Raw genomic sequence first — 24,979 nt, 5'->3', positions numbered from 1 at the left:
CTACATTAGTGTTTGATTGGATAACTGGAAACCTGTAGCCTAACCAAGTTGACACAAAAATCTGACTATCACAAGTACAGACTGATCTTTCAGTCTGTTTCTTTCTCTTTCTCTCTCTCTGCCTGCCTGTGTTATCCCTTTTGGTGGCCTAGCATTCAATGCTGCATTTTTGAAATTACATATTTATTTTTAACTAGAATCTTTATTGTCAGTTTCTTCTCTACTTTTTTAAAACTCTCGTTATTTCAATTACATAGCATCCTGCAATAAATTCTGTAGTCATGGCAATTGTACTTATTGACAAGCTTTAGTTTTCTGTTCCTCATTTTACAATTCAATGGTTGCTACTCATGGATGTACTTCAGCATCAGCCAGAATTGGTGCCTTGGAATTCATATTTTTAATAAAATACTCCCCAGATTATGCTGATATATAGTTGGTGTTAAAACTGTAACTGTAGTTTTATGGTTATTTATCTGTGTTTTCTACTGAAAACAGCAAAATAAACAGTTTTAATCTTTTTCTTTTTCTTGTTTTCTTTTTTGTTTGGTTTTGGTAAGGGTAGGGATTAAATGTTTTTCAGAGCAATCCTCCTCTTAATATGAAACTTGAAATAGACAGCCATTTTTTTTTTCCAAAGTCAACATGAAACTACCTGTGAAATACCAACAAGCACACAGTCTAGCCTTCTCTAACAGCCCAGGGAGGTTGTCTGTCTATTTAATCTCCAGCATTGTATAATGCATAAAATCACAATCCTTCCCAAACTGCCAATCAATGTTACATTCTCCCAAGAGGGACAATAGCTAAGGAGGAAGATTTAACTTTATTAAGTAGGAGGAATTTCCACCCTCGCTGAGCTAAACCATGTAGGGGAATGCATCTGGTACTCTTAGATTGTCAATCCCTGTCCTATGTTTCCAGGAGTGTGCAATTGGTTTATAACAGGGCCATGATTTGACCTTTTCATGGAACAACTGCAGATCAGAGCAGGAAAGGTCAGTGTGGCCTGGTAGCATCATGATACGCATTAGCAAAACAACCAGATCACTGTGGGTTTACTTTCTTCTACCTTGATTCTGGAAGTCCGTACTGCTTCCATTTATACCTCTGGTTTAAATGAGTAAGGTTTGCCTTAGTTTTTTAAAAATTCTTAAGTAAATAAATAAATCCCATGTGACAATGTTTTCAAGTAGTGTTTGTTACAAGGCAAGTGGTATTTATGTTCAAAATAAGTCAGAAAAGGAAGCATGAAACTCTTTAATGGCAAAACACAGTGTAGTTAATGACTAGCTATTAATTAACAGGCCCAGAGACCCACCAGGCTGCAACAGCCAAGGGCTAGCCCTTCTAGGAATAACTAGCTTCAGGCATTAATTGCTATTATAATCTATTTTCTCTGAATCAAAGAAGACCATTGGTTTCTACAGTAATAGAAGATAATAACTAGCTAATTGGGTAAATTATTTGAACTCCTGGCCTCAAGCAATCCTCCAGCTTTGGGCTCCCAAAGTGCTGGGATTATAGGCATGAGCCACCAGCCCAGCTGAAAGCCAGACTTTATATGCTAATTCATTGAAGATTTCATCACCAGTTTTCCAAAAATATACTTCAGTGACTAATAGAGAAGTTATCTCTGCATTACAGATTTGTTGAGAAACAAATTACTTAATTTACTTCTGAAATGTGCTGCCAATCACAAATTTCCATTTATATATAAAGGATGGTGAGAATGATAATAACAACGCTAGAAAAGGCGTTTTGCAGGGAAGCAGAGAACCCTTTCTAATGGCTACCATCATTTTGGTGCAGCACTATTTAATAAAGATATTGGCCTGTAGTTTTCTTTTTTTGATGTGTCTTTACTTGGTATTTATATCAGGGTAATAATGGCCGCATAGAATGAGTTTAGAAGTATTCAAGTATTCCCTTTTCCTCTGTTTTTTGGAATAGTTTGAATAGGATCAGTATTAGTTCTTCTTTATATGTTTGGTAGAATTCAGGGAAGCCACCAGGTCCCAGGCTTTTACAGGGAAGCCACCAGGTCCTGAGCCCTTTACTAGGAGACTTTTTATTATGGCTTCCATTTTGCTGCTTTTACTGATCTATTTGGGTTTTGGATTTCTTCATGGTTCAATTTTGGTAGGTTGTATGTATCTAGGAATTGTTCATTTCTTGTAGATTTTCCAATGTATTGGCATATAGTTGCTCACAGTAGCCACTAATAATCATTTGAATTACTGCAGTATTAGTTATAATGTCTCCTTTTTCATTTCTGATTTTATTTATATCTTCTTTTTTCTTAGTTTGACAAAATGTTTGTTAATTTTGTTTAACTTTTTAATAAACTAACTTCTCTTTCATTGACCTTTTGTATTGTTTTCTTCATCTCAATCTAATTTATTTTTTGCTCTGATTTTTGTTATGTATTTTCTACTTATTTTGGGTTTGGTTTTCCCTTGCTTTTCTAGTTCTTTAAGATGCATCATTAGATTTTTTTTTTGAAGTGTCTCTTGTTTTTTGATGTATGCACTTATAAACTTCCCTCATAGTACTGCTTTTGCTGTATCCTATAGAGTTAGGTATGTTTTATTTCTATTATCATCTGTTTCAAGAATTTTTTCAATTCCTTCTTAATTTCTTCATTGACTCACTGGTCCTTCAGGAGTATATCATTTAATTACCTTGTATTTTTATAGTTTCAAAAATTCCTTATTATTAATTTATAGTTTTATTCCTTTGTGGTCTGAAAAGATGCTGATATTATCTCAGGTTTTTTGAATGTTTTAAGACTTGTTTTGTGACCTAAGCTATGACCTATCCTTGAGAATGATCCATGTGCTGAGGAAAAAAAGAATGTGTACTCTGCAGTTCTTGGATGAAATGTTCTGTACATATCTATTAAATCTATTTGGTGTATAGTACACATTAAATCTGGTATTTCTTTGTTGATTTTCTCTCTAGAAGTGCTATCTAATGCTGAAAGTGGGGTTTTGAAATCTCCAGGTATTATTGTATTGGGGCCTATATCTCTCTTTAGCTCTTATAACACTTCCTTTATATATCTGGTTGTTCCAGTGTTGGCTGCATATATATTTAAAATGGTTATATCTTTTTGTTGAATTGACCCCTTTATCTTTTTATAGTGACCTTCTTTGTCTCTTCTCACAGTATTTGTGTTGAATTCTATTTTGTCTAATGTAAGTATAGCAACTTCTACACTTTTTTGGTTTCCGTTGGCACAGAATTTCCTTCTCCATCCATTTATTTTCAGTGTATGCTTGTCTTTATAGGCAATGTGTGTTTCTTGTTGGCAACAGCTCAATTGGTCTTGGTTTTTTATCCATTTAGCCAGTTTATGTCTTTTGATGGAGAGTTTAGTCCATTAACATTCAATATTATTATTGATAAGTGAAGACTTGTCTTGCTATTTTATTATTTGTTACCTGATTGTTTTATAGTTTTCTCTTCCTTCTTTCTTCCTTTCCTTTCTGCCTCTAGTAAAGGCGATTTTCTCTGGTGATACTATTTAGTTTCTTGCTTTTTGTTTTTTGTGTATCCATTGTATGTTGTTTGGTCTGAAGTTATCATACAGCTTGCAAATATTATCTTATAAACCATTATTTTAACCTGACAACAACACTATTTGCATAAACAAACAAGCAAGCAAAAAGTAAACTAATAGAAACTGTATGCCTTAACATTGTCCTACTTACTTTTTAGCTTTTTGTTACTTCTATTTATATCTTATTGTACTATTTCTAGAAAAGTTGTTGTAGTTATGATTTTAGATTGGTTCATCATTTAGTCTTTCTACTTAGGATTAACGTAGTTTCCACACCTCAGTTACAGTGCTGTGTTTTGTGGTTTTCTGTGTACTTACGATTACCAGTGAGTTTTGTACTTCAAGTGATTATGCATGACTTATTAATGTCATTTTCTTTCTGACTGAAGTACGGTCTTTAGCATTTTTTATAGGACAGGTCTGGTATTGATAGTATCCTTCAGGTTTTGTTTTCTGGGAAAGGCTTTATTTCTTCATTTTTGAAGGATATTTTCACTGAATACACTATACTAGGGTAAAAGTTTGTTTGTTTGTTTCCCTCAGCACTTTAAATATGTCATGCTACTCTCTCCTGGTCTGTAAGGTTGATTCTGAAAAGTTTGCTGCCAGATGACTGGTGCTCCATTGTATGCTAGTTGTTTCTTTTCTTTTACTACATTTTTAGGATTCTTTCTTTATCCTTGACCTTGAAGCGTTTGATTACTAAATGCCTTGAGTTAGTCTTCTTTGGGTTAAATCTTCTTGATATTCTATAATCTTCTTGTATTTGGAGAGTGATGTCTTTCTTTAGGTCTGAGAAGTTCTCTGTTATTATCCATTTGAATAAACATTCTACTCCTATCTCTTTCTCTGCCTCCTTGTTAAGGTAAATTACTCTTAGATTTACCCTTTTGAGCCTATTTTCTATGCTTCATTTTTTTTTTTTTTTTTTTCAGGTAGGCCAAGCTCACTAATTCTTTCTTCTGCTTGATAAATTCTGTTATTAAAGAACTCTGACGCATTCTTCAGTATACCTGTTGCATTTTTCAGCTCATAATTTCTGTTTGATCCTTTTTAATTATTTCAATCTATTTGTTAAATTTACCTCATAGAATTCTGAATTCCTTCCCTGTGTTATCTTGAATTTCTTTGAGTTTCCTTTACACAGCTATTTTGAATTCTTTGTCTGAAAGGTTGCATATCTCTGTTTCTTGAGGATTTTACCTTCATGCCTTATTTTGTTAATTTAATGAGGTCACGTTTTCCTGGATGGTATTGATGCTACTAGATGTTCTTCAATGTCCAGGCATTGAAGAGTTCAGTATTTATTACAATCTTCGTGCCTGGGTTTATTTGTAGCTGTCTTCCTTGGGAATGATTTCCAGATATTTGAAAGGACTTGGGTGCTATGATCTAAGCTGTGTCTGCTTTAAGTGGTACCTCAGGCCTCAGGTAGATCCAGAAGTACCATATGATAGTCAGGGACTAGTGTCAAAACCTTCTAAGTTTACCTGGTGTTCTATCATATTACAGCTGAACTGACACTCAAGCGACAAAATGCAGCCCGTCCCACTCTTCCCTCTCTTCCAAAGGCAGAGGAGCCTCACCCCATAGCCACCACCCCCCAGGCCACGAGGAGTACTGCCAAACTATTGCTGATGTTCCCTTAAGTTCCAAGGTCTCTTAAGTCATTTTGTCAGGAGTGCTACCTGGTCAGGGAATCACTGTTCAGAGCAGTGGGCTTCCCTCTGGCCCAAGGCAGGTCCATAAATGCTGTCCAAGAGTCAAGTCCTGAAATCTGAAACCCTAAGAGCCCACTTAGCGCTCTATCCACCTGTGGTCATGCTGATACCTAAGGTGTAAAATAAAGTTCCTTTTACTTTTCTCTCTGCTTTTCTCAAGAACAAGTTTTGCCATGTAACCACCATAGCTGGTAGTGTGTTGAGTCTCACATGAAGCATCAAGTCTCAGAGGCTCACCCAAGGCCCTTGATGTAGTACCTGGGTATCACTCCTGGTTATTCAGTGCCCAACATCTGTTCAGTTAGCAGGTGATGAATCTTGACAGGACTGGATCTTCTTCTTCAAGGCAGTGGGTTTCTTTCTGGCCTAGTGTGTACAAGAAATGTCATCTGGGAACCAGGACCTGGAATGGGGGTCTTGCAACTCTAACCAGTGCCCTACATTACTGTGGCTGAGCTGGTATTCTCGTGCAAGATAAAGTCCTCACCTCTCTTCTGTCACCTCTCCTCAAGTGGAAGGAAGGGATATCTATTGGAGTTGTGTTCTGTGCAGTATAGAGTTAGGGTAAGGGCGATCCTAGCAATCCCTTCCTTATCCCAGCTAGTGCCTCAGTACATCGTATGTTACCCCCACTCCGAGTCCACTGTCTCTGGGGCTAGTTCAGCACTAAGATTCACCTACGAGTTGCAGTCTTTATAGCCTAAACTGCCTTTCAATTTACTTGGAGATAGAGCGCTGTAGCCCTCCATGGTGAGATTGTCACACACTCAAATTCAGCCTGCTGGAATGGGCGATTGCTCTCTGGCTAGGGACGTTTTAAATGCTCCATCATGGGCAGGAGTCAGCTGAGTTTGGTCAAAGAAGAGTTTTGTCCAAAAGACTTCAGTAGGAAAGTCTTCTTGAGAGTTATTATGTGTAAAACATCTGCATCACCAAGTCTTAAGCTGAAATGGGAATTGATGTCATGGATTATTAATATCAAGCCTTAATTCACAAAGCTAAATTGTTTTGATAGAAGTGCTTATAGTTGGGAGGTCACAATCAGGTAACATATTGCCTTATGTAACAAGATTATCACTCCTCCAGAAAAATTAGGAACCTTCCCACTGATGGTCAAATGAAAATGTTTAAAACACAACTTTTATCTCTGACATATTTGCATAGATTATGTCATCTCCTCATCTCTAAAGTCCCAATGAGATATTTCTTTTATCAAAACTAATACCGAGCATTTGTTTTTTACATAAGTGAAAATGTGCTGGCTCTAATTTAGTTGTCACTTTATGTTCTTACTTCCCAAAATAAAATTAACCCAGTTTCACTCAGGTAATCATTTTGGAGTCAAACAAAACCACTAGTCCCATAGGAATAGACACTTTGTGAACAGAAATGGAACTTTTTCAAGTTCCCACTTTCCTCAGTCATCCTTAGTGAACCTCCAAGCACTTTATTTATTTATTAGATTTTTTTCAGAATTATCTCCATTGCAAAATTGCCTCAGGAGACGGGCTAAGAATCACATACCAAGAAAAAGATATATCACAAAAATAGATATAATGGACATTTAAAAGAAGATAAAATTAGCTATTTGTTTAAGCAGTAGAAATGATATTCTATTAAAAAAACTAACTTTCCCAGTGGAATTTCAATAGAAAGCATCTGCCTTTTTAGATTGATGACTGGATAGGTAAAGCTGCTTTTAGTTTAAAAAAATCAGGCAGGAAATCTTAGGTTTACACAATATTTTCTGTTCTATTTAAGGAACTCAAATAAGTACTGCTAGTGCTAGAGTAGAGCATGCACTGTGCTTTGCAGTAATTTTCCTAATAGGATAAAAATCTGGTGGATGATCCATTACAGTTGAAAAAGGATGTGATATGACAAAATATCAGTGGTAACTGGACATTACAGAGGAAAGCTAAGATCTTTGTTGTGATCACTAGATTTGCTATGAATCTCAGTGACATGTTTTAATGTTGTGCATTACACAGTACATGAAAAATGAGTACTGATACTGAGAAGAGGAAGTAAAATTGCAAACCAGTCCTCCCCTTAAAACAAGATTAATACAAACAAGTGAAAACATTGAGATGCTTGGAACTTTTAATTTTCATGGGATATTAATTTTCATGGCACAATTCAAGGACCTTTTAAAAAGTAAATTAGATTTTATTCAACCTAGACGTTTGCATTTAAATACATTTCTATCCCTACATAAAAGTTGTCAAGGTGGTTATTCCTCTCAGATGTATTTGCATTATATTCTGAAGAAATGAAGTTTCAGCCATACACCTCAGTTGATAATATTTTATTCATTTAAATAGACACAATTTGAGTTAGACCGCTGTACGAGCCAACAAATTAGAAAATGTACACGGAATATTATTTCAAGGAGCACATACCCTTGAAAATACAGTTGAGGAAAACAGCTAGTTAGGAAAAAGAGATTGGCTATAATATATGATTTAAAGTGTATTATGAGCATCTTGTAGGACAAAAATATCTTGGGTTTGGATAGCAGGCCTAACATTAAGGCTGATCCAAGTCAATGAGCCTGCAACTTGTCCACTTTGCTAATCTCTTTTAAATAAAATTAAATAAGAACACAAAATTGTGAATACACAATTTCTCCATCCTCAGAATCTTAGAAGGAACCGTGCAAATGGGGAATTCTGGAGCTTAATTCTCATGGTAACTCTACTCTTGCTCTCTAGCAATCACTGCCCTGGATTTCATGAAATAATTTTCATTCATGAGCTCTACTGTATAGTAGTAATACAGGGGAAGCTAGGAGTAAATTTTCCTTTTTTTTTCTTGTTTGAATAAATGTTAACTCCTCATCTTAGGTGATAAAGTCTAAAGGTGTATCGCAATGGATTGTAAATATCAGTCAGGGGTTTGGGACTTTATTCACTAATGAATCTAGTGGAAATGACAGAAATATTTCATGGATGAAACTACCCATAGATGCCAAAAACTCAGAGATACACTGAACTGGAGTTCTGTTGAGATCATATGCCACTTGAATAAGAATACAAGTCTTGACAAATATGTTGACATTGGAATGATGAAGTTAGGGATTCAATATTAGATCGAAAAGCCTAACTTAATTGAACAAAACATTTAATTGAGTCAGGAGATCGAAATTATTATATATACTTATGCTTATAAATAATAAACTTGGGTACGCAGAGAAGATGCAAATAAGGACTGTTCAACATGTTAATGTAAACTTTACAACTTAGTGAAGATAGCTGTTGGAAGTTTGAGATTCTGGCAATGCAATATCAGAGAAAAGTGAGCTGAAGGTCTTCCTATAAGAGTCACCATCATACAAGTTTACATTCATGGTTATAATTTCAACTCTAATGCTACCATCAAATGGGGGATATAACCAGGGTTGATGATCTCAGTGCTGCTTTTTGGATAAAGTTATCATCATGATCCTTCACTATCCTTCCCTGTAGAGTGAACTCACTGTCCCTTCTTAGCAGGAGCATTTCTTTTCCACATCAGTGGTCTTTTGACTAACATGGATTGGTGTTACCATAGATTTTCCAGTCATCACGAGGTATTTCTAAATGTTAGTGGGAGCATTACTCAGGAAGCTTACTAATAAATTATTCATTTACTCATTCAGCCAGAACTTAGTGGTTGCTCTATGCCAGCAACTACCTAGACACTAAAGCATAGGGATTAATAAATTTCCATGGCCGGGCGCGGTGGCTCAAGCCTGTAATCCCAGCACTTTGGGAGGCCGAGACGGGCGGATCACGAGGTCAGGAGATCGAGACCATCCTGGCTAACCTGGTGAAACCCCGTCTCTACTAAAAATACAAAAAACTAGCCGGGCGAGGTGGCGGGCGCCTGTAGTCCCAGCTACTCGGGAGGCTGAGGCAGGAGAATGGCGTGAACCCGGGAGGCGGAGCTTGCAGTGAGCCGAGATTGCGCCACTGCACTCCAGTCTGGGCGACAGAGCGAGACTCTGCCTCAAAAAAAAAAAAAAAATAAATTTCCATTTACCATGAGAAACATGAATCTAAAGGAGACTTCAAACAGGGTAGGTGTTGTCATAATAAAATGTCCGAAGTACTGAAGCAATGAGGTGACAATGTGTTATATATACTTCTATAGGTAGAATATATTGACACGAACACAGCAGAATGTGTGAAGACTGTTGTAATAATAAGGTTGCATAATGGATATGGTTTGTTAAAGGCATAAAAATAAATATATAACATTGTCCACTTTTACTCTCTAGGTGCTGTTCCACTGATCTGTTCTCCCTCACAGATAACTGCTTTAAAATATTGTCAGTATTTGCTGTTATTAATCTTCCTCATTCCATTCTTGACTTTTTCCAATCTGGATTGTTATTCCACCGAACTCCACTGAAAATATTTAAATAAGATTTCATTTTACCAGATTCAATTGTTGACTTTCTCTCTCCATCTTACTTGTCAGAAATGTGGAAGAAGGAAGTATTATTCTCTTTTTGAAACTTTATTCTCTAGATTCATTGGTACCATGTTCTCATGGTGTTTCTTCTTCATGCACTATTCTTTACACGCCTTCTTTGCTGGCTTTTTGTCCTTAGACCACATTGTAGTAAAGTACTCAGTATTCTGAGTCCTTTTTCTTTAACTATTATCTTTCCTTAGTTGATCTAATCCAGTCAAATGTCTTTACGTCTCCTCTCCATGTGAAGTACTCCCATATATGTCTTCACCTCTATGCTGAATTCTCATCTCTCCTCCAGACTTTGTGGCAAATGTATCCAATTGCTTCTCCATCCCCCTTCAATATTTAGTATACATACCAATTTAATATATCTAGAGTAAAACTCATTTTTCCTCCTTTAACTTTTTCTTCACTCATCTTCCCTATCGCAGTAAATAACACCACTTTTCCATCTGCTAAAGTCAGAACACTAAATAGGATGGATTATTTTGCAGTATAACATTCCACATGCACAACTATCAGGAAGTTGTGTCAATTTATACTCCAGTATAAATCTCAACTCAGACAACCTCTCAGTATCTTCAATGATAAAACCCTAGAACATAGACTAACAATCTCCCAAATTTGATCTTTATTTCACTCCTACCTCTTTTGTCATGCATCTTCTATTAATTCTCCAAATTACGTCCAAATGATCTTCTCATATCCTAATCAAATTTAGCACTCCCTTGCTTAAAACTTTGTAATGGCTTCCGATTACACTGTGAACTAAACCCAGAAACTTTACAATGACCCACAGAACCTATGTGATCTGCCCCTTCCAGTCTCTGATCTGAGTCCATACAATTCATCCACATTGTCTTGGTTCTAGGACTCGGCCTTTTTTCCTTATTTTCTTTCCTCCCTCCCTTCCTTCCTTCCTTCCTTCCTTCCTTCTTCCTTCCTTCCTTCCTTCTTTCCTCCCTTCCTCCTCTCCCCTCCCCTTCCTCCCTTCTCTCCCCTTCCTCCCCTCCTCTCCCTGCCTCTCCTCTCCTTCTTTGTTTCTTTCTTTCTCTCTTTTTCTTCTTCCTTCCTTCCTTCTTTCTTTCCTTCTTTCTTCCCTTCCTTCTCTTTTTTCTCTTTCTTTCTTTCTTTCTTTCTTTCTTTCTTTCTTTCTTCTTCCTTCCTTCCTTCCTTCTTCTATCCTTCCTTCCTTCTTTCCTCCCTGCCTCTCTTCCTCCCTCTCTTCCTTCTTTTCTTCTTCCTTTTTTTTCCTTTTCTTTCTTTCTTTTCTTCCCTTGAATGTGGCAGAGGTATTATTATTGAAGGGCTTTTGAACTTGCTGGTTCTTCTTTCGCCTCTTAGGAGACACATATGTTGCATCGTGGCATGGGTGTTTTCTTTTCATCAATTAGATCTCAGCTCAGGTTTTACTTCTTTAGGAACATTTTCTGTAACCACACTAATATTGTCCTCTACCCATCTAGTCACTGGTCACTTGCTACTTCATTCGTGTGTTTCATTTCTTTGCAGCTGGAAATAAATATATATATATATTATTAAATTCATGTAACTTTTCTACTTTTTCCCGCTGCAGTGTAAATTTATGGAGGCAAACACTTTGTCTTCTTTTTTCCTAGTATATCTACTGTGCATAGGACACATAGTAGAGATTAAATAATTGTTTAATAAAAGATTGGATGAATTACATCAATCAGTTTATTATTAAGAGTGCCAGAATATAGAATAAGTACCCTACTGGGTCACGTCTATTATCCATCTACTTTGGTCTTCAATGGAGTGCATTGCTGTGCCGCCTTTTTAAAATCATCCTCACTGACTGACATGTACAGGTTCATATTCTAATTTATTATAATTTCTCTTAAGCAACATTTTATGAATTTATAATACAGTCTGGAATACAGTCTGACTTTCTTTTTTTTTCTTTTTTCCCCCAGAGAATGAACAGTTCACTAACAGAAAAGAGAGAGAGTTCAGTAATCTACACATGACCCTACATGGTTTTGGAGATTCAAAATACAATATTCTGTATTTCAAATTCTAACCTCTTCTGGTCTTACATTAGCTTTCTCAGGGATGATCTCATTCAAAATGTATTTTGCTGCATCATTTGAGCTGAGCGTTCAAAAGTATTCAGTACATTCCAAAATGAGTATTCATTCAGCAGGATAGAAAGGAAATGCTTACCTAAAATCAATTCCTTACCAAACCATTTGAATTTTGGTTGTAAAAGCCCAAATCAATCATTGCAGTAAAACCTTCAGGATAGATTTCCTTTTCTCATTGCATCTCCAGTCATTACTTAATGGCTGACTGTGCAGCTGCGACAAGCTAAGTCAGGGAGAACTTGTGGTCCTTTAATTCTCACAAAAGCATTTTGTATGGATCAGGTGCATTTTGCTTCTCTACATTCTCTGTGGTTGTAATGGTCTATAATTTTTATTTTCCTTCTCTCCATATTTTACTTAACACACCACTCACTCTCAAGGGAATTGTAGTGAAGAAGACAAAGCAATATTTCTTTAAAAGAAAATGTTTAAATTGCCTAGTACAGACTGTTTATATTGTATCATCTTCTGCTTTTTAAAATTTTATTATTGTCCTTTGTCCCTGTAAATTGCAGATGGCCTTATGTGACTAAGTTTTAATTATTTAATTTTAATGGGAAAATGTGTGGAATTATTATGCAAACAAATCACAAAAGCAAAATATAATCTACGAACAGAATAATCAGTCAAAGAAGTATATAGCTCATGATTAAATAAACTGCTAAATAAATAAATCAAGAATTATGTTGGCCGGGCACGGTGGCTCAAGCCTGTATCCCAGCACTTTGGGAGGCCGAGACGGGCAGATTACGAGGTCAGGAGATCCAGACCATCCTGGCTAACACAGTGAAACCCTGTCTGTACTAAAAAACACAAAAAACTAGCTGGGTGAAGTGGCGGATGCCTGTAGTCCCAGCTACCTGGGAGGCTGAGGCAGGAGAATGGCGTAAACCCGGGAAGCGGAGGTTGCAGTGAGCCAAGATCACGCCACTGCACTCCAGCCTGGGCGACAGAGCGAGACTCCGTCTCAAAAAAAAAAAAAAAAAAAAAAGAATGATGTTAACACACATATTGTAATTAAGGGTTTAATTAATTAAACACAATTATTATGTTTTGGCATAATGCTACTAAAATCATACACTTAGTTGAAATAGTTATGGCAGCAGAAAAATATCATGAAATTTTATTTACAGTAACAATGTAGATATGCAATATTTCTGTTTTCAATAAACAGCTCCCCCCTCCTTGATTTTTCTCTCTCTCTCTCTCTTCTAGATTTTAGCATAAATAAATTACAACTCATGGCCCTTTAAAACTATTTAAAATCAGCCAAAAGAATGAAAGTTATACTTTTTAATAAAAATGGAAAAAGTAACAATCTCGGGGAATGGAAGCTTTTATAACATGTCTACAAACCACATAACTGGTTAATTTTCATTTTCACAATCATTTATTGAAAGTCTATATATACTTCTGGTCAGGCACAATGGCTAATGCCTGTAATTCTAGCACTTTGGGAGGCCAAGGTGGGTGGATGACTTGAGCTCAGCAGTTCGAGACCAGCCTGAGCACCACAGTAAAAACCGCCTATCTACCAGAAAACACAAAATTTAGCTGGGCCTGGTGGCACATACTTTCAACTTGGGGGTTGGTAGTCCCCAGCTTGAGGTTGCTAAGGTGGGACTATAGCTTAAGCCTGGGAGGTGGAGGTTTCAGTGAGCCAAGGTTGGGCCATTGCACTCCATCCTACCTGAGTGACAAAGTGAAACCCTGTGAAAGAGAAAGAAAAAGAGAAAGAAAAGAAAGGAAAGGAAAGGAAAGGAAAAGAAAGGAAAGGAAAGGAAAGGAAAGGAAAGGAAAGGAAAGGAAACAGGGAGAGAGGAAGGAAGGAAGGAAGGAAGGAAGGAAGAAAGAAAGGAAAGAAAAGAAAAAGGTGAGGGAAGGGAGGAAGGCAGGCAGGAAGGAAGGAAGAAAGGAAGGAAGGAAGTCAGGCTGGAAGGAAGGAAGGAAGTCATCTATATATGTTTTAGAGAAAATATAAACATTCCTGGAGCTTCACTGATTGTGTTTTATTTTTTATATCCCATATAAAAATGTTTGTCATATATTTCCTTACTAGACAGATTTTAATTTGATTTCATGGTTCTATTTTTAAAAACCAATATCTACTACCTGCTGCTTTGCTATTTAAACACACACAAATCTTGGAAGATCTGTTCAGGCTGGCATATTTTAGGCGAAATTTTGCAACTGCTAAATGATTATACCATTGGGCTGGAAAGAGGTATTTTCTTAATAAAATAAAAGCAATAAAATAAAGCCAAGCTATGCTGAACAATGCTGCAGGACTTGTTATTGCAAGGGAGTGGATTGTTAAACAAAATAAAAAAGAATATTTTCATTCTAGCCTTATCTTTTTTTAATGTGAAGATGAAAGGTAATTTATATCGAGTGGAGAAACAAAAACTTGACACTTGGCAGTACAGAGCTATAAAATCGCCTCTTTTATTTTTCTATCTAATACAAAAATTTTATAAGAGAAACAAATTTGTATAAAGTTGAAACTTTTGCCTTACAGAATAAAGAAAGAAAAAATACTAAAAGAGACTTCAAGAAAAGCTACATTTTTTGATCCTTTGTCAAATACTTTTCGAACAGGATAGAAAATAGTAAATCAGGTTCTCCCTAAGAATATTAATGAAGAGGGTAAAAATACGCATTCCTACTGGACATAAGTCAAAGTAAAAATTTAATACAATGCACCCTATCCCTTAGCCTAACAATCAAACATTGACAAACATTCAGCTACACACGTTTCTGTGCACGTGTATGCATGCTCGGGAGCACGTGTTTCCCTACAAAATACATGAAGAAGTTTGCATAAACATTTTAAACAAACAACCCAATTATAGAGATACTTAAAGAATACTTAAGGCCGGGCGCGGTGGCTCAAGCCTGTAATCCCAGCACTTTGGGAGGCCGAGACGGGCGAATCACGAGGTCAGGAGATCGAGACCATCCTGGCTAACACGGTGAAACCCCGTCTCTACTAAAAAATACAAAAAACTAGCCGGGCGAGGTGGCGGGCGCCTGTAGTCCCAGCTACTCGGAGGCTGAGGCAGGAGAATGGCATAAACCCGGGAGTCAGAGCTTGCAGTGAGCTGAGATCCAGCCACTGCACTCCAGCCTGGGCGACAGAGCGAGACTCCGTCTCAAAAAAAAAAAAAAAAAAAAAAAAGAATACTTAGTACCTCTGAAACACTTAAATTGATTATATTTTATTTACTTTTTTACATTTGAGAGCAAAGAGACTTGCCTACTGTGAATTTTGGTGACGGAAAACAGCTTTGCTATTAGTACTAAATTCAGTGGAATGGGTTATATAGAGCTTAATTTCAGGGTAGTAATTCTGTTGTCAAAACTATCTCTCAGAACTTTATAGTTTATTATCTTAACTTTTAAGACATTCACAATGGCCTGAATATTTTTGTATTACACTGCTTGTTTTTCTTTGGACTAAGTTTCTTTATTTTCCCCTTTAAGATTGTGTTTTATATACATATTGTATTAGTCTGTTCTCACACTGCTATAAAGAACTGCCTGAGACTGGGTAATTAATAAAGGAAAGAGGTTTAACTGACTCACAGTTCCACATGGCTGGGGAGGCCTCTGGAAATTTACAGTCAGGGTGGAAGGGGAAGCAAGCATGTCCTTCTTCACATGATGGCAGGAGAGAGAAGAATGAGAAATGAGTGAATGGGAAGCTGCTTACAAAGCCATCAGATCCTGTGAGGTCTCACTCACTCACTGTCATAAGAATAGCAGTGTTGGGGTAACTGCCCCCATGATTCAATTACCTCTTACTGAGTTCCTCCCATGATATGTGGGGATTATGAGAACTACAGTCCAGGATGAGATTTCGGTTGGGACACAGCCATATCATATCACATGTGTGTGTGTGTGTGTATCTGGATTATTGGATGGTATTAAGTTTCTCAATCAGGTTTTATTTCATCAGTATATTAGTCTGTTCTCACACTGCTATAAAGAACTGCCCAAGACTGGGCAATTTATAAAGAAAATAGGTTTAATTGACTCACAGTTCTACATGGCTGAGGAGACCTCAGGAAACTTACAATCATGGTGGAAGGAGAAGCAGGCACGTCTTACCTGGCAGCAGGTAAGAGAGAATAGAAAGTCTACGAGAAATTGCCATTTATTAAACCATTGGATCTTGTGAGAACTCCCTCACTATCAAGAGAGCAGCATGGGAGAAACCTCACCCATGATCCAGTCACCTCCCACCAGGTTCTTCCCTTGACACTTGGGGATTACAATTAGCGGTGAGATTTGGATAGGGACAAAGAGCCAGACCTATCAATCAGTTAAGACATAACCAACTGATAGGATCATGTATAGAATCTTGAGGAATTTATTTTATTTTTTCTCAAATCAGGACATGAAATGCCTGAGTATTTAATTTTTTTTTTTTTCATAAGATCTAGTAGCCAACCAGTTAAGGACAGAGCCAGTACTGTAAGACTTAACATCTCATTCTTTTTCCCATCTGTAAAATGGTTTTTTAATATTAACGGCTTAATAAATTGAGGTGTTTAATTTGCTTTGGATGTATTGGAGGAAACCATGAAGAAAAGGCCTCTTTCTCTTCACGTGCTTGTTCCAAGATGCAAAGAATAGAACTTGTGAGGCTTCAGAGAGAGCTAGTCAATTCCCTTAGGTATAGACTTCTTTCCCTATCCATTAATAGATTACAGAGAATTTTCCTAGAGGATTTCTTGACACTCCTCTTGTGCGTTACATGCGATACTCTGTTTGCTATTGTTAATAACAAACTGAGAGCATTTTGGGAAAATTTAGTTTTTCCTAGTCACACAGGTGATTTCAATTTCTACAACCATTTCTGCCCCCTCTCTCTTTCATTCCTTTGCTATCAACTTTGGGGACTTAATCCTTATTGTCAGTGGTAAATGGTCATCTGGATTCATGCTTCAAAGTTTGAATGGTATCTATATAGACCATAACTTCTTTGCAGTAGCATTTTCTTATGTGATGCTGATTTACATATGTCCTAGTTCATTTAATCTACACACAGCTCTAGGAGGTAGATATTATTATGATCTGCCTTTCATAGGCAAGGAAATGAAGCTCAGAGAGTTATGCAACTCCCTAGAAATATCAGCACTGGTACTAGATATAGGATTTGAACATATGAGGTCTCATTCTGGGCCTGGATCCTATTGCTGCCCAGTTAGTAAGAAAAACATATTGAGTGTCTGGTTTTCTGTCTGAGAGTCTAGGAAATGGAAACTGTTGAGAGTGAGGTATCATCCATTCAGCCGAATGCAAGGATTTTGTAAGAAGCTACAAATTAGGGTGATAATCTGTGATGTTTATATATTTACATATGTATACATGTTATGATTCAATGTTCCTGAAGAAGCTAAAAAATAAATTTCAATTACCCAACTGGCTCCACTTTCCTCCCCATCATACCCCCAAGTGTGTGTGTGTGTGTGTGTGTGTGTGTGTGTGTTTTGTCAGGCCTCTGAGCCCAAGCCAAGTCATTGCATCCCCTGTGACTTGCACATATACGCCCAGATGGCCTGAAGTAACTGAAGAATCACAAAAGAAGTGTAAATGCCCTGCCTCACCTTAACCGATGACATTCCACCACAAAAGAAGTGAAAATGGCCGGTCCTTGCCTTAAGCGATGGTATTATCTTGTGAAATTCCTTTTCCTGGCTCATCCTGGCTCAAAAAGCTCCCCCACTGAGCACCTTGTGACCCCACTCCTGCCCGCCAGAGAACAACCCCCGTTTGACTGTAATTTTCCTTTACCTACCCAAATCCTATAAAATGGCCCCACCTTTATCTCCCTTCGCTGACTCTCTTTTCGGACTCAGCCCACCTGCACCCAGGTGAAATAAACAGCCATGTTGCTCACACAAAGCCTGTTTGGTGGTCTCTTCACATGGACGCGCATGACATGTTTCATCCTGTACATTAAAAGTCCCAAATAATACAGGTCAGTCTGGAAGTTTCAGAACATGCTTGTTTTGATGGATTCAGAATCAAATCCCTCAATACATCTAACATTTCTACTAATAGAAATAGCTGTTTGTAAATGATAGGCAACCCTGTATTACCCATTGGTGAATCTTTCTAAATATAATTTTTCTTCTGTTTGATTGGAACTATTTTACGAACACATAAGTATGAATGACTCTGTTGAAATATATTTCTTCTCTGAGTTGCATATACTTATAAAAGAATACCAAAAAATTTGGGTACAACCAAATACGTATAAAAGAATACTCGAAGTGGATTAAAATTCTAACTGGAATGTATACATTCTAACATTTGCGGCAATAAAGTCTACAGTAAAGATTATCACATTCTTCCCTTGCTCATGTTACCAGAGATGGAACTGAAAATACCATAGTGATATATGCTTTTGGTGTTAGGAAATCAACAATCTTTGAAAATTTTGTATTCCAGAATAAAATAAAAAACCTTCAAAGGTCTAACAGGTGGCATACCTTTTCTCTTTGATTCTGAAAAGCTACACACCACACACACTCACACACACAAACTCACATAGGCGCATGAAAGAAAAAGACCAAAAGATTCTCTGCCTTTGTCTTGCTATGCCTAAAATATTCCACTAGAGGACAGTGTAGCTATTGTCATTCCGCCATGCCCGCTTTCGATCAAATTTGCTGATGCTTTTGCAGAATATAGAAAGCATACATTCATTTAAAATAAACTGCATGCGTTTGTTTTAAAAGCACTTAGCTTGCACCTGATGGCTAATAGATCTGAATTGCTTGGAGCCCTGATGCACACAGAGTAGAGAACATAATGAATTTCGCAGATTTTTTAAAGAAGGGAGAGGTTGGAGAAGAAGACAAATATGAGCTATTTTTTTCATTTGCCTTGATACCTTAAGGGGGGGGGGAAAAAAACCCAGAAATAATGCACAATCATTATGAACAAGCTGGTAGGTATAAGCATTCGTTTACATTTAAATGAAAATAGCTTTATAGAGAGGGAGAATGGATATGATTCAAATAGTTTCCAGCCTCTTGTTTGAAATGCAAAAGAGCAATTTGTATTTATATTAATTTAGGTGGATGCCTCTGGTTTTCTTGGGACTTATCGACAAATTATTTCTATTTATCTTGGAAATGGGCATTCGGAACATGATCCAGAGGCTGGCAAAGACTTCTTGAACTTGAGAGCTAGAAGATTTGATACCAACTGAGGGAAAAAAGAGCCTGGGTTATTTGAACACCCTTCACAAAGAAGAAGCGGGCAGAGGGGACCCAGGAAATATGTTAGGGTGTCATTCCCTTTCATTGGCAAAATTTAAAAGAATAAATTTATAAACGTAAGGCACCAGAAGTAAAAACATCCTTTGGTTCTATTTCCTGCAGTGACAAGAGATATATATTCTAGATTGTAGAGAGAGCTGCTTGAAGATAAATTGTCTGATTTCAGCATCTCGGCGGTGGTTAATAGATTCCCCTCAGAACCATATAATTAAAAAATGACATTTCAGCTACTTTGTGCCAACTCAGTACCGCTGGTGCCCCTAGCTTCCGGGCCCGGGAGCCCTGCAGGGTACAACCAAACAAATTTTGCATTATTCAATGGGACAATGTAAGGTCATGTTAACAAAAAAAGTTCATTCTGGGGGGACCAGAGGACTTTACTCTTTTCTTCTCTACAAATTCCTCTTTCTGCTTTTCTTCTTTTTTTCTTTTTCAATTCTGCCAAAATGAAAAAGATATGAATGCTGCGATTAGGACATCCACTTATTACAAGTTGGCCAGATGAAAGAGAGCATATGTGTGTAGCAGAATAAGTTAAAGAGTCTAATTTTAGCACCTTTTTATCCTCCAAGTAGATATTCAGAATCAGCCAAAGATAAGGCAAATGCTGTGAGAAAAAATATGTAAATCAAAGTGCTAAATTCATATCGTTAGACATCTTTAGGACGAAATGGTTAATTCTCATATGAATCCTGCCCACCCCCCACCCCCAAATCCCTCCAGGAGTTTCCTGAAAGGCAGTTGACTGCAATCTGAACAACTGTACTTTACGGGTCTCTCAGTTCCCTATGTATCTCAAAAAAAGTGCATGTGCTAGACAAGCCTCCAATTAACAGTTACTAAAGTGTAAATGGATTTCCAAATGTCACATAGCTGGTAATTAGTGAAACCAGGACTAGGAATGGATCTTTTGATTCCTCTTTGAAGTGTTTTAGTAACAGCCAGTATTCCGCAGGTGTCTTTAGTTCAAATAATAAAAGTACACGTAAGAATATTACTTTTTCTTAAAGGAAATTGAAGAAAATATAAGACACTTTAAAAAAATACAATTCAATGAGTTTAAATTTTGTGATTTCGACCATCAATTAGGATTTCGAGTTTAGGTTCACAATGTATTATTATGAAAATACATAGGCACCGGGTTATTCATTTCAGCATTGTTGGTCGTGGCAAAATATTGGATACAAACTAAATATCCGTACCATAAGTTGGCCAGTCGCGGTGGCTCATGCCTGTAATCCCAGCACTTTGGGAGGCTAAGGCGGATGGATCACGAGGCCAGGAGACTGAGACCATCCTGGCTAACACGGTGAAACTCCCTCTTCACTAAAAATACAAAAAATTAGCCTGGCGCGGTGGCGGGTGACTGTAGTCCCAGTTACTCAGGAGGCTGAGGCAGGAGAATGGCGTGAACCAGGGAGGCAGAGCTGTCAGTGAGCAGAGATCGAGCCACTACACTCTAGCCTGGGCAACAGAGCGAAACTCTGTCTCGGGAAAAAAAAAAAAAAAAAAAACCAACCAACCAAACAAAAAAGAACCACGAGCAACAGAGTTTTCTATAATATGTTTCATGTAGGAAAGTTAGGAATGTAAGAAAATATTTTTTTATTTATGGAGAAAAAAATACAGATACGACAACCAGAAACTATTAAAATCAATTACACAAACAGGGAGAGGGTGAAAACAGAGTGAAGAGGATGGAAGAATAGAAGTGGAGTGGAGTGGCACAGATGAGAAGACAGTGATACTTACTGGAATATACTTTTTGAATTGACCTGAAACTAAGTTTGTAGTATTGTTTCACCTACCCAAAATATAGATTAAAAATTTAAAATCTCCCAGGAACTGAGGGAAACCCAACATGGAATACAAGCTGTAAAGAGTAAACTAGTGTATTACAAATGAGTAACATACTCCCACTTAAGAGGGTGAAAAAGCAAAGTACCTATTTAAGTAGTTTTAGGAAGGCAGTATTACAATGTAAAATTAAAGGTTAAACTAAAAAAGAAAAACACAAATATTGTACTTAGCAACATTGTTTTTCGCAAATGTAGGCATTACAAAATCTGGAAATACTTTTTTTGTATACTAGAATTGAACAAATACTCAAAGACATTGTGGATAATGTGATCCAAGTTTCTGTATATTAAATAAACAAGTAACAATGTGGAAAAGAGAAAAGTTAGAATGAACTCTATGGTGCTGGGTTGGAATTTACATCATATAAAGTCATGGATTTTGAATATGTCTATAGATAAATGGTAGAGGAATAAATATTGATGTATGCATGCATACGTTAATATATATCTGTAAAAGTGTGCATGGATGCATATTATATATAACAATATTACAATGTTGTTGCCCAAGTAGCAATAAGCACACTTAGTAACCAGATCTTGATTTCTAAATGCTATTTTTTTGTAAAGGATGGAATCTTTTATGAAGAAATGGATAGGGAACAAAAATATAAGATAAGGTTGGAATCTCTTCTGGTGCAAGAAAGTAATGAAGTGTTCAAACGATGATGGACGCATGTAAAAGGGACACAGGAACCAACTTAAAATTTCAATAGTCTCAACTGGAAGAATTTGAAGTAACAACATAAATCATGATCACATTGGAATATGACCCATAAAATAAATACTTATGAGTCTGTGCTGATAGGAATAAACAGCTGAATAAATAAGTAAATGGTGGGGAAGAAGCAACAGCTCTTCCTTATAATACAATCACAATTAAGCAATGTGGAAGGAATGACAGAAACGGATAACTACCCTTGGGCATGTACCATGGCATAATAGTTGCAGGCAAGAATCATTCATGGAAATTAAATATATTGAGCAAAAGTGTAATGGAGCACAGGATATTTGCATAGTCAAGATACAACTCCCTGCAAGATTCCTATTAATTACAAAAGGAAAACCAATAGCTTTACAGTGGAGAAACTTGGCAGTCACAAAAGTGACCAATTAATTAGAGTTAACATCACCAGTTTTAAGATATATTGACATGACGTCCTTCCTGATACAATGCAATAAAAAGGGTAAAACATTATTTTAGTGACGTTTTTGAAAAAAAAAAATACAAAAAACTCAATGTAATCATGATAAAACGTCATACAAACACAAAAGAAATGAATGACATTATGCAAAATGCCTGACTGTTATCAGAAGTGCTAAGGTTATGAAAGACAAAGAAAATTATAGAAAGACTCTTATAGACTGGAGGAAACTAAAAGAAAAAATTATGACTATTAAATGCGATAGGTGATCCAGGTTGATACAGAAAAGAACACTAGTGTGAAGACATAGGAAATCCAAATCAGGCTTCTAGATTAGTTAATGAAAGTGTATCAATGTTAATTCTCTGGTTTTGATAACATATCATGTTTCTGTAATCTCTTAACCTTAGGGGAATCTGGGTAAATGATATACTGGAATTCTGTTATCTTGTAATATTTCTATACATCTAAAATTACTTCAAGATAAAATTTTTTAAAAATGATGAAAATACTAAAGGATTCAGGCACTTTCGTATTTAGTGCTCATTATAAAAAGGGAAAAGGAGAAAATAACAAAATGCTTTAGGCTGAAGGTGATGACAGACTTTTAACATATGTCTGGAAAAATAATCTAATTTCCAGTAATAATAATGATTTTCTAACTTAATTACTTGCTATTCAACTGGTATATTGGAATGCATATGTTATCTCAACTTTATGAGATAGATATTATTGTTCTTCTCATTTTAAAGAGGTGTCAACTAGCAATTAGGAGGGACTAAGCCATCTATCTCCCCAAAGCACAGAGTCCAAGTTTGTTCTCTATTTACAAAGTAAGTTTTTATTTATGGAGTACTTAATAAGATTTTATTTTGCATACGTTATGTTTAAGCCTTGTGATATGCAAAATGAACTAATATTCTTACTTAAGATTTAGAGAAATAAATTCTGAAAGAGGCTATATATTAACAGGGATACATATGAACATGTTTATGATTCTGTTTCTGTTCTATACAGAAGTATCTTATTTACTAACTTATCCACTAATTTCACCTTAGGCCACAGAACTGATTCAAAAATTCATATTCTCTCCCTATATATCACATTGAATCTATAGCTAAAAGGGCCTAATAGAAACTTTATTTTACCGTGTCTTCCTTATTAAAGTGAAAACATAAATAGCAGATTTCTATATAGTCATGATTAAGTGAATAGCTTTTAAAAAAATCTGCAAAGTTAATAGAGATAGTATTATTGCAAATAGGATGCAAGAAACACAGACACAGACACACACACACGAATAAACCAACATACCTAAACAAATATTGAAAACTCAACACTTTTACTCTTTGTTTCCTTATCTGTAAGTTCCTTTTCATAGTATTTGGCTGGCATATGGTCTAGTGACAAGCAAGGTGCTAGCCATCATTCAATAGCTAATTTATATAACAAGGCTAAGCTTGAGCCTTGAGCTCTGGTTAGTTTGGAGAGTCAATCTCCTCTGTTTTTGTTGTTGTTTTTGTTTTTTGTTGTGTGTGTGTGTGTGTGTGTGGTAACTTTGTATGGCTATCTGGATAAAAACATGTATTTGTAAGAAGCACAGAGGAGCAAGTTATCTGAAGGAAAAAAGAGGAGTATATAAAAAAGCTTGGAAAGAATCAGAGACTTGATTGTCAGAGTGAACGGGGATTTGGAGTAAAGTGTTGTATTTAATTATTCCTAGCTATGCTCCAAAGAAAAGGGCATCGCACATAGAACCAGGTCTGGCAGGATGAATGGGAGAAAACAACATTAGAAAAAAGATTTATAAATTGTTTTGATTCTGAAGTAAGACACAGTAGGAAAGGGAAAGAGAATGAGACACCTTTTCCTGACATCTGACATTCACAAACCACTCTGTGCATGTTCCCCTGAGGCTCAGAACATACTGAGAATGTTCATATCTTTGCTTCCAGGATTTTGAGAACACCTGGATATGCCTCATGGAAAGTCTTCAATGCAGGTGCTACAGGCACTGTGTAGAATCTTTCACAATGTTGAGAACTGTGGAAACCTCTTCAAGAAACACGACCTGAGGTTATCAGAGGAAGAGAGGAAGGAAGTAAGGATTAGTACTTGATCGAGGCAACAAAATCTTCCCATGTGTGGGTGACACAATCTGTAGAGCCAAAAAAAAAAATTGAGTAAAATTTTAGAAAATAGTTTCTGTGAAAGAGTACACTAATTGCTTTACAAAATGGCTGCAAAAATATCTAAGTGCTTGAACCAAAAGTAATTTCTAAGGTCAGATCTAAAAAAAAGTAGTTTTGCCAAGAATCTCTTCCTCATCTTTTCATTCAGGTTCTAAATATTACTGAGGACCTCTCATCTTGTAGGTGAAGCTCACAAAATTGCCCTGGAGGTTACTGCCTTACTGGAAGCCAGAGTGAAAAAGAGCACATACATTTGCACATGGGAGGATTTTGTGGGCCATGGTTATCAGGGCACAATCCCTCAGCTCACCTTCCTCTGGTGAGAAAACACTTCCAGTGCCACACCTCAGCCTCCTCCCTCTGGTGAGAAAACACTTCCAGTGCCACCCCTCAACCTCCTCCCTCTGGTGAGAAAACACTTCCAGTGCCACACCTCAGCCTCCTCCCTCTGGTGAGAAAACACTTCCAGTGCCACACCTCAGCCTCCTCCCTCTGGTGAGAAAACACTTCCAGTGCCACACCTCAGCCTCCTCCCTCTGGTGAGAAAACACTTCCAGTGCCACACCTCAGCCTCCTCCCTCTGGTGAGAAAACACTTCCAGAGCCACACCTCAGCCTCCTCCCTCTGGTGAGAAAA

This window comes from Trachypithecus francoisi, unplaced genomic scaffold (assembly GCF_009764315.1).
Source record: "Trachypithecus francoisi isolate TF-2019V2 unplaced genomic scaffold, Tfra_2.0 Lachesis_group3, whole genome shotgun sequence".
NCBI lineage: Eukaryota > Metazoa > Chordata > Mammalia > Primates > Cercopithecidae > Trachypithecus > Trachypithecus francoisi.
This window is presented reverse-complemented; position numbering follows the sequence as displayed.